Source organism: Cygnus olor, chromosome 11, assembly GCF_009769625.2.
Source record: "Cygnus olor isolate bCygOlo1 chromosome 11, bCygOlo1.pri.v2, whole genome shotgun sequence".
NCBI lineage: Eukaryota > Metazoa > Chordata > Aves > Anseriformes > Anatidae > Cygnus > Cygnus olor.
Window position 1 is genome coordinate 15178839 of NC_049179.1, and position 19889 is coordinate 15198727.

At 45.7% G+C, this 19889-nt stretch overlaps 1 protein-coding gene across 2 annotated transcripts in view; it reads left to right on the top strand.

Annotated features, from left to right (window-relative positions):
• Positions 1 to 19889, top strand: part of SV2B (synaptic vesicle glycoprotein 2B) — a 66734-nt gene that overhangs the window by 5188 nt on the left and 41657 nt on the right. The gene's annotated exons all lie outside the window — the stretch shown is intronic.

Below are 19889 nucleotides of genomic sequence, written 5' to 3' on the forward strand. Positions count from 1 at the left end.
ACAGGATAAAAAAAGAAACAAACAAAAAAAACAAACACAATGAAAGCCAGTTGGGTTTGCACTGAAGCTTTTCTAAGGGTCAGTGCTCATCAAAGCAATTTAATTACTGTTAGTGAGAGGATGGGAGCCGAGCGGATCAGACAATGTGTGTGCCGAGGCAACCAGAGCAGCTTTAACCTGCATACTGTTTCATTGCCCACTCTGTTTCTTTTTTCCTGTGGTATTTCCAGCTTGGTCTGGGGAATATTTGGAGAGGATGGGCAGGTGCTGCTACCCAAATGCTGCTTTTTTAGGTCCTATGCTCTTCACTGCAGGAGTTTTGCATGGTCACTCATGAATTCTTGCCTCTAAGTCGGTGCGTAAAGCCCGTCAACTTTTCTAGCTGATAAACTTTCTCTGGTGTGAGGTCTCACACTGCATTTTTTCCCCTGAAACCAGTCCCCAAGGCATTGCAAATATCTGCTATATATGGAGGCACAAATGCAGATGCTAGGAAGGAAGAGGGTCTATCTGGACTACGTGGACCATGAGCTGTCGGATGTCCTGGGCATTGGCTTACTCTGAATGAGAGGTCCGCGAGTCGATTTAACTCGCATGGCTCTCAAAATGGGTGTCCTGCGTCTAAGTCGACTGCTAGCAGAGTACACCAGGGATGAATTTAGGGCCCTTGTTTAAAGAGGATCAGGGAGTAATAAAACTAAGAGCAGCCTTAGCAACCTGGTGGCATTGAATCCACAGAGGTCTGTAGATAATGTTCCTGTTGGGAAAAAATAAAAAAATAATAATAAAAAAAAAAATTAAAAAAGGGGGGAAAAATAATAGAGTGATGGAGTGATGAAGCCTTGGCAATTTTGCTGACAGGTACAAAGCTATGACCTTCTTGGCAGACCTGTATTCCACCCAAAACCTGGTGCTTCGATCCAGTAGTTCCTAAGATCATTTAGTGAGAAGAGGCTTTTGAAAACATTTGGATTTACGGTCCAAAAACAAATTATTTCTGGATTTATTTATGACAGGCAGAGTTAAAAAAGCTACTCCTGGAGAAAATTGCAGGGGTGTTTTGTTTATAAAAATGTTCCTCTCATGAAGTGTTCATACAGAAACCTCCACCTGCACCAAACTCACCCATTTCCTACTCCTTGATGTCAGGCACCTCGACACTTGGAGTGGGGTACTCTGGTCCTTGCGCTCACTCTAGAGCATCCTTGGAGTTTCAGGCACCAGTCACATTAAATCTGAAGATAAGGATCCTCCTCTCTTAGACAGCAAATTTTGGCATGTTTTGTTTTTTTTCTGGTGGGTTTCAGGGTGACAATTTTCTGTACAAAATCTGTGTCTTGTGATCAGTGGGTGAAGTGAATACAGGAAAGTGGAGTGAGCTTTGTGTGTCTGAATCCCAGCACTGTGTAAGAGGGAAAGAGTGCAGGAACTGCCAGATGCGTAGTCTTTGGGGAGTTTGATGATTGTATCAGTAGGAAAATCGTAGAGAGGACAGGTTTTGCTTCCTCTGACTGAAAAAAAAAAAAGAAAAAAAATGGTTTGTTTCAAATGATTAAAAATCCTTCATTCCCTGTTTGCAGGAAAACCACTTCTGAGCACCAGAAATGTGTATAATTTCCATATTAATTTTTTTTTTCTTGATGAACTAGGTTATAAAATCTGCAGGGAGGTTGATGCCAGAGTATCCTTGCTATCTGTCGTGTGTTTGTGTGCACCCGATGTTTCTCCCACGTTCAACCTGAGGTGTTGGCCAGGGGTGACTGTGCTTTCCTGGTCCCTGCTGCGGTGCTGCTCAGAAGGGTTCATTTCCTCTGTGTAATTAATGTACTCTGTGCTATTTATAAAGAGAAAATCCTCATACCCATCTGTGGTAGTTTGGTACACCTGCCAAGATGAAATTCTAGGGCCAAATTAATATTACAATATGCTAGATGTATAGATTTTTATAGCATCCCAAAGATATTTCCTGAGAGATGCTGATTTGGTATCGGAGAAGTGAAGGAAAGTTTCTGAAGTCTTTGACTCTGGACTTCTGCTTGAATTTTAATATTTTCTCATGGACATTTGGGCTACAGAGGGTGGATTTCTCCTGTGAGAAGTCTACATGGTAAGGGCAGGGAGCAGTATGAAATCCTAAACAAAAAAATGCCCTACATCATTCATGTGAAGACCCTTAGCATCAGTGTCATTATCTCTTTAGGATGAGATAAGCAAGGAGATGGAAGACGAAACATTTCCTTGCCTGGGAAAATTCCACAGTATTTGATTCAAATTGGAATCCTGTCACCTCGTGCTCGTCTCTCCAGATTTTTCTTACCACATCTGCTAAATTATCACCATCTATTTGTGTTTTAAACGAGGGCTTCCTCCCTCACAGCCCATCTGCTCAGCCTGTTTGTTCTTCCCGTGCAGTCACGACTTTGTCATCACGTTTCTGCCAGTCGATACACGCTGGTGTCTGGGGGGATAAGGGAGGTGAGGTACAAGGTGGCCTTGCAGGTTCCCTTGTCTGGAATGAATTAGAAAGGAGGGTTGGGTCAGGAAAAGGTGAAGAGAATTGAAACTGAAATGAAAGGGTATTTAGCCAGGGCAAGACAGCTAGGAAGTTCAGGCCACCTGAAGGACAACTCATCTCTTTTTCTTGTGCTGTCCTAGTGGATGCTTACAGTTAGACTTTAAGGCTGACTGTGTGCCAGAGATGTAGGGTGTCACGACCCGGCCTAGTTTGGCTTATATGACAGTCAGTCTTACCTGGCGCGCATTTTCTATAAAAAGAAGGATCTGTAGTTGGGGGAACACCCACCCACGAACTCTGTGGGGTGTTAAAAATGTAAGAGGGTGAGCAAAATCCCTGCGGGAGATTTTGACCATGGGGAAAGTGCAATGGAAGCCAGTCTGCTCCTGCATGTGTGATGCTTGTGTTTTACTCAGCAGTGGTGAGCTGAACACGGGTCCTGTGCCCCGATGCAGGTGGGCACAGCCAGGTCTCAGGGATGCTCCCAGCACAGCCTCCGGGCAGCAGAGAACAACTGGCCTCCTCCATGGGATGTTTGTCCTGTCCTTTATGGCACATGTTCAGGCTGCTGCAGATTTACCAGCTCTGAGTACTCTGAATATTGCAGCTCACAGGTTCCTGACCTCCTGAGCTCACACCCTGCTCTCTTCGGGCATGTGGGATGCCCCTGGCGACTCCCTCTTCAGTGGCAGCTGGAGGAAAACCCCGTAAGGGCAGCGACAGAGGCTTCTTTGAGGAATCCCATTTATGAAGCAGCCCGACAAAGCAGTGGCAGTCCTCAAACAAGCCTGGTGACATCTTGTTTTGGTGGCTGCCATTTCCTCTGAGGCATGGTCATAAGTGGATTAGCACAGCCAGAGTACGAGTTTAAAGACAGGTTTAATCAGATGCCTCCACGATGATGACCAAGAGATTGGCGAGGTTTGAGGAAATGGAAGTACACAAAAAAAAAAATCCTTCTCCTGTTGTACTTGGCACAGAGGATCTATTGCAGCAGACACTAACACTAATGGGTACAAGCTCCTTTAGATTTGCAAGCTATCCCTGGGTGGGTGGATTCCGATTTTAGTCCCAGGGCTGCAAATCCAGTAAAATAAGCAAAATTCTTCTGGGTTTCTGCCAGAAGCACAGATATATGGGCTATTGTGAGGGATATGGCACCTCATAATATAATAAAATTGAAAAGCGACCATTCTGTTCTCCCTATATGGGGGCCAGGGCTCACTGCCCTGATTGGTGGGAGGGAGGAGGAAGAGAGGGTGCTTTGTGCGAAGAGTTTGGGTACACGACAGGTGTGGGCCTTTTCCAAAAACCTGCAACAGAGGGCTGGTTCACAAAAGCTTTCAGCAGACACGAGTGAGGAAGTCTGACCCGAATTCCTCTCTACTTCCCCTGAAGCTCAGAGCAGGCACCAGCAAGACCAGCCCCTACTTGGGGAGCTTTAAGGAGGTGTTCTTCTGCACCCCCACCCCACACGCATTCACAGTCCAAACTCACAGATATTTTTACAGGGCTGTCTCATTGCAGGGATCGAGCGTGCTTTAATTAAGAGCACTTGTGGAGGGAGTGTTAAATGATTTATATGCAGACACAGATTGAGAAATCCCAGTGGTTTCTTCTCCTGATGTGTAGCTGCAGTTGGCAGGTCAAGGTTTTCTGGCGCTCGGGAGCAGCTAAGGAGCTTTTCCACTTGTGATATGGGCCCAAAGTTGCTGGGTTTGGTGGAGGCTGAACCTCCCTGGTGAGCCAAGTCCGGCTGTGACCAGCATAGAAAGAGCACGGAGCCCATTTCCAGCGGGGCCAGCATGTGTGTGTGACAAATCCTGCGGTCACCACTGCCATCCATTAACCTTCTGGTGACTGTGGCTGTGCTCTGAGGTTGTGCCACCTTGGGAAAGCAAAGGTGTGTTCTCAGAGCTGGAGAATGGTGAATCAAAGCGGAGAATTTGTAATTAATCTTGCATTTATTATCATTAATTGAATGTGCTTTGGGCATTTTTTTTTTTTAGATGAGGACAGTTAGGGTTGGCTATTAGTATCTTTTTTACTATGCTAGTAGGATATCTTTTACGCTTAGGAGCTCAGACACTGTAAACTATCAGAGGTGCTGCTTGTGCCGCAGTGCCTGTGGTGCTGTGCAGCACGGACATCCCCAGCCCCACGTCTCCAGTGGGAGAGGGAGAAACCAGAGCCTCGAGGGGCTGCTGGGGGGCTGCAAGGTGCTGAGCAGCTCAGGGGGTGTGCAGGACCCTGGTCCTCTTGTAGGAAATGTTCGTGGATTAGGAAAAGCCTAATGCATGCAACTTCTGCAAAGTCCTGCCCGCAGCCAAGATTTACACAGGGAGAAGTGGGCGAGAGCTCAAGCCCTGCTGACTTACGGCTACAGGGCGCTGAGCACAGCAGTTTCCCAGCCATCAGCAGGAAAGAAAGCAAGGTTTACACCTGGGAGGCGGCTGAGAAGCTGGAACAGAGGAATGAAAAATAAGGTGCCTCAAAGCCATGCTGTTTGAAAGCTGAAGCAGCGGCCAGGGCTCCTGTTTGGCTTCCTACCACAACAAGCTCGCAAAGGAGGAGAGAGGCTCCGGGAGGACGACAGGCTCGCCCCTGGGCTGCTCCACACAGGCAGCTGGGGCTGGTAGCCGCTGTTTCAGGCCATGCAGCTGATTAAATATTGAAAGGGTCTGCTTGCTGTTGCTTGAAAGCTTCTGTCTGGATGGCAGCGAAGTTACGTGAGGACAAGTTTGCGCTGGTGCAGTTGCTCTTTGCTTAAATGGGGGGGGCCGTACACAGAGCAAAAATAGCTTTGTGGGTTTGAGCAGAAAGGTGCTGTTAGGACGTGGGTTTAGGTTACTCCTTTTACTACTCCAAGGCAAGCTGTGGGAGAGCTCAGGGAGGAGGTAGTGCAGCCGGGGGGCAGGCTGAGTTATCAGAGGGACCCGTGGCATCAGAGGCTGTTGTAGGTGCTCAAAGGCGACGGGTGCGGACACCCAACGTGGGTGAGCACACAGCAGCCTCGCTCCAGGCTGCAGCCAGGATCACCTCCGGACTTCCCTGGGAAAGGAAGTGATGGATGGAGGCACAGGCGGAGAGGAGGGAGGAAGAAGGGGTTTGCGGTGGGTTGGAGGATTAGGGGGAAGAAGGTCCATCACCGCCTTGTGGCATAGCCAAATCTCAGAGACAGAGAAGAGTTGTTTTCAGGTGGAAGGAGAAAAAAAATGACCATTTTCCTGCTCCCCAGCCAGGCCTGCTGTTTCATTCCCATCTTCCAGAAGGATGCGAAGGGGATGCTATGGGCATCTTCCACGCTGCACGTGGCTGGGAACCTCCTGAGCCCTGTGGCTTGGTGCCTTCCTTACAGAGCACAAAAGGGGCAGGCTTCCTTGGTGGCAGAGATTTCCCATCAATTTCTCCTATCAGTGGGTAGCAGGGTTTCCCCATCACCCCCCTGAGCTTTCGGATAAGCTCGTGGAACCACCCATGGAGGTCCCAGAAATGACGCCTATTCATGCTTTCATGGATTTCTACAAAACAGTTTCTTTTCTGCTTCCAGCTCCACTGAGGATGTGGTGATTTCAGTCTCTCAGTAGGGTTTGTGCTGCAGGGAACATCCCAGCAGGGACAGCTGCAGGGCTTCGCCAGGAGTTTAAGTCACTTTGAGCAATCAATGCCCTGGAAAAGAAAGTTACTTTTGTTGTCTGAGTGTCCAACACAGCTGTTCACACCTTCTTATACATATAATTGGTGTCGAAAATTGGTTTCTTGTTGTTTGCACCTACAAATTCAGTCAAATCTGCCACAATTCAGCTAAGTACTACTAGAATTTGGTTGTAGCATCCTTGTGATAAGGAGTTCAGCAGAAACGCCTGTGAGCAAGCAGATGAGCAAAGCTTTGCTTTCTTTCATCCTAAGTGACACGGACGGTGTTTGCTTTAAGGTTTGCTAAACCCAACAAGGAATTTAGCAGCTAATTTTTTTTCAGCGGTGAGGAAAAAGGGATCATATTTATTTCTCCTGTTCAGACTAAGGTGGTATGTCCACAGCAGAACTTGCTGCTCGCTATGCATTGCCATTATTATTCTTTAGAGCTAATTGAAAGTAATGCTGAAACTTGATTTCAAAAATTACGTTAACCAGTTCAGCTTGTGCTGGCCATTGATCAGTTCCTAAGCGGTTTTTAATGGCGTTACGTGATCACTGGTAATTGTACTTGATTAGAAGAACATAATCACAACAGGGCTGATGGATGAATTCGCAGCTGATCAAATCTGGGTTCATCCACAGCCCTGAGGTTCTGATGCATAATATATCTGAAACTAAATTAAAAAACAGACTGGTGGTGTTATTAGAATGGGATGTTTGTTCATAGTGGAAATGATCTGATAAATTATTATTATTATTATTTTTCTTTGGGAGTGTCTAGCGTAGCTGTTCAGTTTCAATTATTTTTTCCTAATTGTAATAAAAAAAATTATCTTGGCGCTCAGAAATATTCCAGCTGGAAGACTTCCAAAACAAAATATTTCCTATTACCTTTAAAAATCAAATACCTGAACCATATTTTATTCCTACTAGAGTCAGATAAGGCATTTGATTAAAAACCATCCAGAATTTCCGTCTCCAAACAATATACAGTCAAATGCGGGACCTGATAATATTTTTTCCATTTCTAAGGAAGGGGTTTAATTAACTGTTGTGGGACTTATTTTCTTGTTTGCTTGGTTGTTTTTTTGTTTGTTTGTTTTTCTCCTACCTGCTATGAAATAATGCTATGATTTTGGCATGCTCGCAGCACGTGAGACCATGCAACTCCTCAAAAGCCTGTGACACGTAGGGAAGAAAGCACAGTCTGTTACATCCGTACTAGACAGGTTTTCCCTCAAGTGGGAAATAGCACAGTGTCCATCAACCCCAAAAAGTTGCAGAGAAGCTCCCCAGGCTGACAGATCAGCTCCTCACAGATGTTTCACAGGGGCCTCAATCTCCTGGGCGTCTCCCTTGCTTGGGATGGGAGGATTTTCCCGTTATGATGCTTTGCAAAAGAATGGGGTGGGGGCTCAGGAACCGAGCACAACCTACGGCTCTCACCAAAAGGAGCTCTTCAACTCCAGCAGGTCAAGGGCAGCTTCTCACTCTGCCAGCTGGTGGGTGCCTGCCCGTGGGGGCACAGAGGAAAACGCTTCCCTGATCAACTCTGGCTGCTGAGTTAATTAGCAGCCCAATCTAGGATGCTGACAAGAGGCATTACTAATGTGAACGTGAATACAGCTTGGAGCTGGGAGGGGTTGGGGGGAATATTGCTCCCACCATCAGTGAACATCAGTGAATATTCAAGATCTGTTTCAAAGTGAGCATTTGAGGAGGAGATGCCACAGCTGCTTCCACTGTGAGATTCTAGGGGACCGCATTGAAAGATTCAATCTATGTAAGATTTCAATGCAGACTCCATGAATGGCTTTATTTTGCATCGGTCTGGTCCGGTTTGCCTGTGTCTGGACAGCCTTGTGCTTGCAGGGAGGTCGTCATTCAGATTTCATCTCCCCACCAAGGGGGAAAACCTACTTGCCCCAAGATCAGGGTAAGCTTAAGAGGCTCCTGAGATGTGCTTGGAAATAAAAAATGTCATTGCAGAAGTGGAGGCTTGCTCTCACCAGCCATGCATGGTTAAAGCACGTAAAGGCAGAGATCTCTCAGGGTCCAGCTCACATGCAAAGGACAGAGAGGATCCACAAAGCCTTTAGTGACCTCACAGGGAGCTTGCACCAACTCAGAGCATCCCAGTGAGCGTGCACGTCCCTGAGCTGGAAAAGAGCCATTAACAAATGTTCACAACAACAGCACCCATTTAGCCATTGCCTTGTCTCCATGCCAGGATCAGTGACGATTTGTTTCCTGCCTGTTCCAGGCAGACAGACATTTTCTTTGGGGGTGTCACGCAGGCTGTAAGTAGTTTGGATCAGCGTATTGCATCTGCACCATGTCGGCACTCATCAGGTGCTCTTTCTAAAGGATGTTGGAGATAACAGTCTGCTGAGTGGGTGAAGGGAAAAAAGGGAGAGTGGAAAAGGAGAAAGGGGTCAAAATGGAGTTGCTTGTTCAGTTACAGCTCAGTTACTGGAGGAAGGTTTTTTCTTTTCTTTCCTTTCCTTTTCTTTTCCTTTCTCCCCAGCAGTTGCTGAGTCAAATGTGCATATCAAAGTTTACTGAACAAGCCCTTTCTGCATCTTTATGCAAAACATTTCTTGCTTGAAGATGGAGCCAATTATCGTGCATGTATTTACCCTGTTCTAGGAGCCTGCCTGGCTCCTATCTATATTTCATGAGTCTCCACACTCCCTGAGGCTCTGCTCTGCCTGCAGTGAAGGGCTCCTCCACTGCAAAAGCAACGATGACTCAAGCAAAATGCTCAGACAGATGAAGCTCCCTGGATTTACCTCCCCGGCAGCCTGGCCTTTATCCCCTTTAGTGCTGGGTGGCATTTGGATGCTCTTTCAGAGCCAGCCAGCAGTCAAGCACATGCAGTAGCCACCAACTGATCCTCAACTGATCTGCCTGCTCCTCGTACTCCATGCATCCTGTCCTTCAGCCTCAGGAATATTGGCATCAGGCACTGTCTAAACTTCAGCCTCAGGCTGAATTTCAGGCTTCCACATCTGCTGCAAATGCCCCAGAACCTGGCCAAGCTGATTTCTTATTTGGTGCACCTGGGGATAGATGAGCAGGAGTGCAGCACTCCAGGCCAGTCCCCTCATTTGCTCCCCAAGTAAACCTAGCCAGCTCTGTTTGAGAAAGAGACAATTTTTTTTTTGACTCATTGATTGCTTTGAAACTTTCCTTTTAGTTCCCAGCTGAAACGCCTTCCTGGCCAGTTCACACTCTCCTTGTTCTTGCATTCACGTTGGATTAAGTAGCACTTTTTCCTTCATTTTCTCTTCCGCTGCTGTCAGTGGAGCTGGGTCCAGCTGGACACTACGGACAGTCCATTTACACTCCAGCAAGGCCAATCTATTAGTGCAAATGAGAAGCTCTCCATCTTTGGAGAACATGCTCCCTCTTTCTGCTCAAAGAATTTTCATCCAAACTTTTTATTCTCAAAAGACAAAAAAAAATCTGTTCTGAACAAATTGGAAATGCTTGAGAAGCAGACGTTCCCTTTTGTCCTTTTTTCATTGGAAGAGACTGAAGTCACTGCAAAATTCTGTATCTCTAGGGAAAACCTGACAAATTTTGAAGAAAAATATTGACTGTTATGAAGAAAAAGGTTTTTTGCTTTTTTTTCATAGAAAATTGGACGATTTTCTGGTCCCTTCTCCCACCTTTATCTCCCTGAATGAAAGAAACAGGCAGGCAAGGAGGAGAAAACATTTCAGACTCAATTTTTAATACTCAAGGTTATTCCAGTATCTTTCCTGTGGACTCCAGGTTTGCTGGGTTCTCTTAGTCAGAACCATGTGGAAGAAACAAATGTCTGTTCTTGTCAGCAGAGCTGTATTTTTAGAAGAGATTCGGAAAATAGAGATAATGTTGTATTTCTTTAAGTAGTGTGGGGGCTTTCCTATGGTGCTCCTTTTTTTTTTCTTTTTCTTATTTTGAATTTACTTTATGGTTGAAATACTGTGGGTCTTGACTGGTATTTGAACCCAACTGTGCCTATGTAAATTTTTTTTAATATTGCTTTTATTGTGGAAAGAACAAATGACACATCAGAGGTAAATCTTCAGTCGTTTATGGTGCAGCATGCTATTCTTCCAGTTGGGATCTTGCCAGAGGAATAACCATGTTTATCTACGCGATGCATATCTCTGAGATCCACCGTTCCCATTGCTATGCAATCCAAACCCTGGTGATTTTACGACTGCTAATAAGCACTGTAATTAGGAACCTAATTAAATATCCTCTGATCTTAGCTTCGTAGAGTTGATCAGCTCAGGGGGTTGGTTTGGATTCTCCATTCCTCACTTCACACAGACTTACAGAGCAAGCAAAGCACAACTGCTTTTTCACATCCTTTGAAGTATATCAGGTACTGCTCATCAGCAGCGCAGAGCTCAGGGACAAACAGACCAGCAGCACGAGCCAACGTGGCTGGTAAGTTCCTGCAAATTATATCGAATGTGTTAAGAAAAATCAGACAGGATGCCTGAGCTAGGAGGGAGCCAGGAAGGGCAGGGAAGCTTTGGCACCTTCCAGCAGAGAAAGTTAGCGGTGCCTCGACCATCTGCTGCAGCACAGCTGGCAATTTCTCAGGGTAGTGTCAGAACAACTCTGAAAGGATCTAATCCATGGCCAGGGGCAGGTGCTGAGGGTGCTGTGCAGAAGGATCAGCAGTTCTGCCTTCACTTGGCAACCAGGATTACTCTACCAGAAGAAATCAGTGCGGTCTGTGAGCCAAGGGAGCTCTCTGCGTGATGTCAGGCTGCAGGGAAAGCCCTCGCTGCAGGGAGCTGCGGGCATCGCTTCCCTCCTGCCACGCACGTGGGATGGGGGGCAGAAAGAGAAGCCAGGTAAAAAATTCCCTGCCTGTCCTGTGGGCTGTGTCACCACAGAGTGGCTTTCAGGGCGAGGTGGGCACCCCGGATGAGCTGGACAGAAGCGGGCATCGGACCGGAGGAACAGCACTGAGGCTCCCTGGGGATTACAGGGGGCAAGCATGAGGGATGACTTTGGGTTCATGGAGCCCTGCTATGTTTTGCAGTCCACTGCTTGAGTGACACCCTTGGACTGATGCCCTCTGTCTGACCATGGTGGATTTCCCTCAGACTTTATAGCACTCAGACACGGCAGCAGTCTTTCTGAGAAAGAAATGTTTTCTCAGCTTCCAGCAAGAGACTCAATTGTAAGAAGGCAGGTGGTTATTTCCCAGAGATCCTGCTCATTTCACAGTCGAATTTCAAAGTAAATCATGTTCAGAGAGGAAATGTCTACAATCTTCTTGACCTTATTTCAAATTCCAGTACCCCAAATTCAGGCACCATGCAGCAGTTGGTGAGCAGAGACCTCCTGCAGAGCCTGAGTTTCCTGGATGTCCTTGATGGGGACAGCTGGGCAGGTGGCACTTAGGAAGCATGTATAGCTGTCACCTGCACTTTGTAGAGGATGGACACTGGTTTTAGCCACTAAAGTTTACAAGAAATTTGGCTTTTTTAAAAATCAACAACAACAACAAAAAAAGATGGGCCAACTGCCTCACCTGGAGGATGATGGATCTGTTTTGGTGTAGTCTGCAGGTGTAGCGTGGCTGGCTTGTGTTTTCCTCACTAGCCCTGGGGAAAAAAATATCACACCTGTGTCCTATGGGGTGTTGAGCAGACACAGCAGTGAAAAGCAGCGAGCTGTGAACATCCAGCACATCATGTTGGGGCAGAGCTGGGGCATGAGGCCTATGAGTGCCCCAGGAGAAAGGCTGGGCCCCAGCACTGCAGAGCGTGGGGGTCTGGGCAGGACCAGCCCTGGCAGGGCTGAATAGTAACCATCAGTACTATTTATCAGGACTATTAGTAACCTGGGAAGCCTTCACCATCCAAGGCATCTCCAACTCTCAGCTTCTCCATGGGGAACTGATAAACATTTTATGTTTGGAAACAAAACTCCTTCCACAGACCAGTTTGAAAACCCCAATCACAACAAAACCCATTTACTGTCAAATACAGGCAGTATTGACCATCTTCCAGCAGCTTAAAACACAACAGACTCTTCGGTGTCTTTTACTCACTGCTCTGTGCCCATCTGAGATCCATTCGTGGTTCTCATATGGGCGAGAATTGCAGAGACTCGGTGCTGCCCTTGTTCCATACCCATTTCCTGGGTTCCTCATATCTGTGCTTTGCAGGAGAAAGGTAATGAGTGAATTTAGTGCTCGGGCAAAGCAGTGACTTTACAGCCCCGAAATCCAACCTCCACCACGGCACAGGCATACCACTTTCCCCAGGTAACAACCTTTTGATGGCCCTTGTCCAGGTGAGATATATCACCTGCCTCTGTTCCCAAGCACCTCACAGCACATTTGGGAGGCAGAAAGCAATCAATCCTCTTCTGAGAAGGGGAAATAGAAGCAGAGACAGCAGTCACACGACGTCTTACAGAAATTCTTTTACACAGAAAGGATTTTATATGTCAAAAGTCCAAAACTGATATGTTAATCATAGGTCCATATTCCTTTTCCTACCTCTGAGGGGAGGGGTCAGCTCTTGCCCCTTCTGCTTAGCATATGGCCAAGGGACCTGTTGCAGGCTTGGCGTTTGGGTTTCATTGCCATGGCTGCTTCCTCCTGAGTAATCAGGGAAGTTTTGCAGCCACCACCGTATTTTGCATTGGTCACTGAAGTGTCATCATAGAGAAATCTTTTTCCCCAACCCGTCTGGGTGAGATGAAAGGCTTTGTATCCACCCACTGTCTGCAGGCCATTCCCTGGCTTCCCTTCAAGTCAGCCTGATGTTACACTTTGATAAATAACTTTTGATTATCATCTTCTTCTTGCCACTTCCTTCACCTGGGATATTCTATTCCTTTTTCCCCTGAAGAAGCACCATCTGCCTTGAAGTATTTGTTATCCCCTTGAAATTTGCCAGCGAATCCCCCCAGGCTCATCATCTGGAGGACACCTGCTCTCACACTCCATTGCTTGCCTGCTTTCTCCTTTATATCATCCAGGATTCCTGCTTCTAGCAAAAGTCTTGAATTTATTTTATCTTAAATTTACTCAGAGTGTGACAGACTGTATTTCTCTCTTCCCTCTCAGGAGCAGAAGCCATTTGCTGTGATAGCACTATCTCCTGGTGTCGTTTCTGTGTGAATAACCCCAATTTAGCTGGTCAAGGGAAGCCATTTCACAACCTTCCTATTACTGCTGACCAGGAATGATCACCAAGGGAGCTCTCTAGGCTGGGATCCCCTCTCTGACAATAAGCAGCAGCAAATATATCTAAAACCTCCTCAGTAGACAGCAACAGAATAGGCAACACAACCATGAAGTTTTCCTCTTGATAGCTGGCTTATATCTTGAAGAACTTTTTTCTCCTAGTAGAAAAAAAGATTGTTCAGGCCAATGAGGCTCATGGTCTCCTTTCCCTCAGACACATCCTGTCCCTGTTTTCAATGTAGTCAAGGCCTCTCCTTTTATGCTGACTTGTAGATAGGGATTTGCTTGTGTGGGATTTCAATTTCTTGTCTCACGAATTTCCTGATGTCTCATTGTCTCCTATTCTGAGCCAGCAGATAAGTCCATCCCATTTACTGTCTTAGGGCAAAGAGCCTGATTTTTTTCCTTTTCCTTCATGCTGAAAGAAATACTTATGTCCAAGAGGAAGCTTGGAAACAACACCTACACAAGGGATAAGAAAGGCAAGTATTGCATGGAAACCCCTCGCCAAGCTTGCTGCCTTGTCCTGCCTTCCCTTCCACCCAGGTCGGGCTTTCAGCAGCCACTTGGCCACCACTGCCATCTGCCACCATCTGACTTCACCAGTCTCGAGAAGGAGTCTTGCAGAAAAGCATCACCAGCTAACTTGGGGTTGAAGTGTGGAGCAAAAATAGAGCTCTGCACGGTGGTGCAGGACGTGATCTCTAAAGCTAGGTGGGGACGAGTAGTATCAGCAGTAGGAGTGTGTGTGAATAACACACTTTGGGCTGCACACTATGCCAAATTTAAGAGTTCCCCTCTGAGCACTGAGGAAAGCAGGAGCTAAAGGAAAGCCCACACTCTCTGATCCTGCTCATAAGCTCATCAGAAGCCATGTGGCAGTGCACTGCTGCGGGAAGGGCTGGCAATAGTCATACCCAAATCCTGGCAAGCAGTCCCTAGCATGCCTTTCAGGAGTAGCTTTCTGTGCTCTTTAAGACCCATTGTGCCTGGCTTTGCAACACAGAGAGCGTGGCCATCTCTCCTAAAAGTCAAGACCATCAAAATGGCAGAGCAACAAGCAGTCAACATGGCCCGAGGATCCCAGCGAGGGATTCCCAAGACATAAGCCATCCTTCCTCTAACCAAACCCTCCTGAGTCCCGACAAATGGCTGCCCAGACATGTATTTTTTCAAACTTTTTCCTTACCATATTTTACAGAAAACTCGTAGGTAAAACATAAGCAGAAGTAGCCTGAATTCAACTCTCCTGGCATAAATTGCGTTGATGGCAATTTGACTTAAACTCCCATATGTACTGCCGCATTCCTACCCACAAGCATGAGTCACACTAAGTAATAAATAATAGCTAAATCTCTCTGCCTCAACAGGTGATTTTGAGGATTTTCTCTCTTGCATACACAAGAACTATAGTGCTATAGCCTGATGATGTATTGAAGCTATTAATTTTTGGAGATGAAGCTTTTTCATCATTAACGTCCAGCCTGAACACAGGAATTTATTAGGCTGTTTGGGCGGCAAATGTGCTGCCTTCTCACCACTGCGCATATGCCTAACTGCATAGTTTTTGCCCTTTTACTGTCTCAAGGTAATATTAGTTTCCAAGACTGGGTGTTCCAGCTACTGTTACATCTTCTCCTCCCCCTCCTTCACCCTGCCTTGTCTTACCTCTTTTCTTTTTTTTTTTTTTTTTTTTTTATTAATATATCTCTTATCCTGCTGTTGCTTTCTCTCCTTTGGGTGCTGCAATATTGGCTCTGTATCAGTGTTTTCCCCTTTCTCTCCTCTTCCTTGCCAATTCAGCAGAGGCATGAACATAGTTTCAGAAGACTGTAGGAGACCCATGTTACAGCTGAGAACTGCATGACTTTGGGCTGTCAGGATACTGCCCGAGCTTAAGGCTCTGCATAAACGAGTTGCTCTTGCAAAGAGCTATCCTAAAAACTCCTGCAAGGACAAGAAAGGAATATGGAATGCCTGGGAAAAAATACTGCCAATCCTTCTTTCCACGCTGTTAGGGAGCCTACTACATGAGCTCAAATTATCTGCCTTCCTTCTCTGCTGCATGAGTGCGCAGAAACTGCTGGGGGCTCTTGTGAGTTGAAAGCCTCCACATGGGTGTAAAACATGAGTATAAACGTAGGGTTGCTGTATGCAAGGTTTTGTGTTACTGTTAAATGAGTACCAACATATTCCAGACCCTATGACAATTTCTGTTTGCACAGCTAGCCAATAAAATAAAAAAATCTAGTTTTTATATATATATATATATATTTTTTTTTCCCTGCAAGATGCCTGTTTCAAAAGCAGGTTTTACAAAGATCCAGACATCTGAGATATTTACAGTACAGTTTCCCAGCCAAGATAGGCTTTGCAAGTTGCCTTCTTACAGAAGAAAACATCACTCTGTGGGCGTACATTGTGAATACGATAAACACTTAATGATATCTGTTGAATGATCCTGGGTGCTACAAATTTCAGGTCTCTTCAGTAGTATTTCATATCTAAAAAAATGGTCAAAGCAATCAAAATGCTATGAAAACAGATGGAGCAAAAACAATTGCTCCAGTACTTTCACTGTTAAATAACCTTGAAAAGAGTCTCAGAGTGAACATCTTTTTAAATTCGCTGCTGCGTGCACTTGCATTTCTCCACAGGCAAGGTGTATAATGAACAGTGCATTTGCAATTTGGAAAGCTGTTGTGGCCACAAAACAATTGTATTGGAGGGCTCATTTAAGAAAAAAAAAAAAAAAGAAAGAAAAAGATGCTGAATTTAGTTTGAGAATCACCCTTCTTATTTGATCTAAATCTTAGCTTTGCAATACACTTCCTGAGACTATTTTCATGTAGCTCTGAGAGGAAGCATAAGTAACAAACCTACTAAAGAGCACGATGGAAGCATAAGGTTGGCTGTGACAGGCTGCGGCACGGGGGATTTCTTGGAATGAGTCTGTGTTCTGGCACAGCCAGTGCCTTGGTACACTTCACTGGAGCTGGCAAGCAACTGCCTCTAGAGGCTGATGCCTGAGCACCCTGGGCAGGGAAAGAGCTGTTCCCAATAGGAGGAACAGTTCCCTGCAGGGAAAGTGCTCAGCCAGTGCAAATCTCTGTGCTAGAGCCCTTTCTTGACACTGTCTTGGAAAACAAGAGAACAACCCTGCAAGAGCTTGGTGTGAAATGCATTGGATATGTCCTTCTGTCTCTTGTTTGTGGGGAGGTTTGTCAGTCCCACCGCAACAGGAAGGTGAGCACAGGCAATGGCTGCTGATTTTTTACATTAACTGAAACAATACAGTCATTTCATATTTGAATAGGAGATGATCATAGAGCGGTTTGGGTTGGAAAGGACTTTAAAAGGACCTTAAAGCCCTTCCAGTTCCAACCCCACCTGGCCATGGGCAGGGACACCTCCCACAGGACCAGGCCTGTGCCAGTGCCTCACCACCCTCATACTAAAGATTTTTTTCCCTACGTCTAATCTAAACCTACCCTCTTTTAGTTTAAAGCCATTACCCCTTGTCCTATCACTACACTCCCTAACAAGAGTCCCTCCCCAGCTTTCCTACAGCCCTCTTTTGGTACTGGAAGGTCACTATAAGGTCTCCCCAGAGCCTTCTCTTCTCCAGGCTGAACAACCCCAGTTCCCTCTGTCTTCACAAGAGAGGTGCCCCAGCCCTCTGAGCATCCTTGTGGCCTCCTCTGGACAACGATGAGACATTGCACCCTGGCTACAGCAATGTGATAACTCTGGACAAAGAGGTTTTGTGGCACAACTGCCCTGAAGACACATCATCTGAGAGGAGCCAGAGGGGGAGCATCAGGTTTTGGCACAGCAGAAAGGTGGGAAGGACAAGAGCAGAAAGTGCTGGAGTGACACAGACACAGCAGACCTTGATGCCACTCTGTTAGCTAGAGACAGTAGAAAGAATGAGGGATTTCATAAAGATACTTGCTCAAATTAAATCCCTTCTGAAAGAAAGCAGCATTTGGAAATCACTCAGGGTTACATTGGCTTTCATGACTCTGCCACTGGAACAAATCTATTCATCACAGCCCTGTATTAATGAATTAGTTAATTAAGTAGCTCGTTATTTAATAACACAGATTGTAAGTGTGATGAAATAAAAGTCCCCTTTGTAGCTAGAGGCACATCTTTGCCAATGAGCTAAGCAGTTCGTAGTTAATCAGGCATGCTTGCTGTCTGACACGGTCAGAATTTGCTGAATCACAGGCAGTTTATTTCCAAGGTTATTGCTTACAGTCATTTCTTGGAGCTTGTCAAGGCCTCCAAGCCCAGGAAACTTAGAAGCTGTCCAAGGGCATGTACACATGGAAATGCTCAAACTCATTAGAGGGCACCAGGGCACAGTTATTTCTGAATCAGCACTAAATTACCGGTTGGTTTATACTGCCAGGTAAAGTGCTGATGGAGGGGTTGGTTCATTAATAAGCAATAAAGCCCCAGAAACTCTAGCTTTAAGATATTGAAAAAGACAAAGACATAATGGAAATATGGGTTCAGTGTTTGACACTGGTATGGCTTCCCTGGGTGACCCTAAGAAAGCTCCCTTATTTACATCTGCTTTGAGATACCTGGGAGCATTGCTTGGTATCCAGGTCAGGGTTTGTACTTCAGCTCCACATTAGGAAGAGATTTGTGGGGCAGCAATGCTCACCTTTATCTTGGTCATGTCAAAGATGGCTGGGTGTGAAGGCTGAAGAAATCCTCAGCTTGCTGGTCTGCTGGGGCCCTGGGACTCCGGGGCAGTGCAGAGCACTTCAGCGTGCAGTTGAAGCCTTAGTCTCTCTTTGCCTCAGGTTGTGATAATGTTAAACAAGCTTAAGAACTTTTCCTTGCCTTACAGAGGATGTGCAAGCACTGTAAGATGCTTAGGTACTATGATAATAGGAGAGAAGGGGGAATAGGCATCTGGGAGACGTTTATAGGCCACGAGTGTTTCTCCAGCAAAAATAAGTTAATCTCAACAAGATGGCCAAATTCTAGTTCACGCATATGCATTTCTAAGTTGTCTTTGCGTAAATTACCATCTCCATGAGTTCTGGCACTTGAAATCAGATACTTCTCCCACTAGTCCTCCTGCTGTGATCCTCTCCCATCATCCACGGTTTTGTTCTTTCCCCCTTCACCTCCTCCCTTCTGACTAAGCTCTCGGCTGTGATTTCTCCCTCCTTTTGCTCCTTGAAGCAAGTCTGTTCATTATTTATTAACTGCCATACTCTTATACCATCTGTCTCAACTCGTTATCCATATTCAGGTTGTCAAATAGGCCCTAAAAGGTCATTCTCTGGAATCCTAATGTGTAGTCTGGCCCTCCTTATATAGCTCTGTGCTGCTAAGCCATTGGTTTCCAACTCCTACTGTTCGACGTTCCTCTGTATCTCACAGACACCCAATTTACTAGTCTGTGTCCTTAACTTCAGAAAAGCTGTTTATTCTGCTTCACTGATGCTTGTTCCTTCTCTCATCTGCTACATATTCACTGTGCCAGCTTGCTGCAGCACATGCTGTCTTAGCTATGACCTTTAAAGCATCTGTACCAAAAGAATATCAGGCTTTAAAATATAATCTCCCTTAACAATCTAGGGGACTTTCTGTCCCTCGGTTCATAATGTAACATGGCAGATTACAAGTTCAGCCCACAGTCACTCCACTGTGAAAGTCACCACCACATCAGGCAGTTGGATTTTAGTGCCTGATGTGCTGGAAACCAGAAACCTCCCTCAGCACACTCAGGATGGATAGCACAAAAAAGTGTAACAGCATTAGAGCAGTAGAGCCAGGTTCTTAATGTAAATCAGGATGGCTCAATGAAAAACAGCTGGACTCTTGACATTCATACCACATCCAGCTGTGCCCCCAAATTCACAAGCTATTGTAAACGCATGATCTTCAAACATAACTTCTCTTCACAGAAATTATGTTGCTGTAGCAAAGTAATGCAGGATGCTCAGAACATATTAAAGTAGGTGTTTTGCCACGGTAAAATAAAATTTACATGGTATGGACCTGCACAGGAATACGTATAAACCACCACAGATCAATAGAGATTATCCAGAAACCGTAAGACAACTTAAGTTCAATAAACTCTGTAGCAGAGAATTTTGAATTGCTTTCTCTGTTAAATAATTAATCTGATCTGCTGGTAGCGCACCAAATTGCTTGAGCTCTCTTTTCCCTTCATTTCTCAATATACTAGGGCTGTATCAGCACTGATCATCCTCCCATTTACAGCATACGCAAGCTGAATAAATGAGTCCCGTCCCAGAGATCCCAGCAGCACATTAAAGAAAATCATTGATTTTTACACTGAACAGAGGACTTTTACCCTACTTGTCCTACCTGTGCTGCAGGGGAGTAATCATTAGGTGCCATCTGTACTGCTGAAAGCCAGTTCTTTAAGCCAGGCGATTTCAAGCCAATGACTTTCAAACATCTTGCTCTCCTTTTAACTCACAGCTACTCATGCAGGATCTGTGGCACAGATAGCTTGCTTAA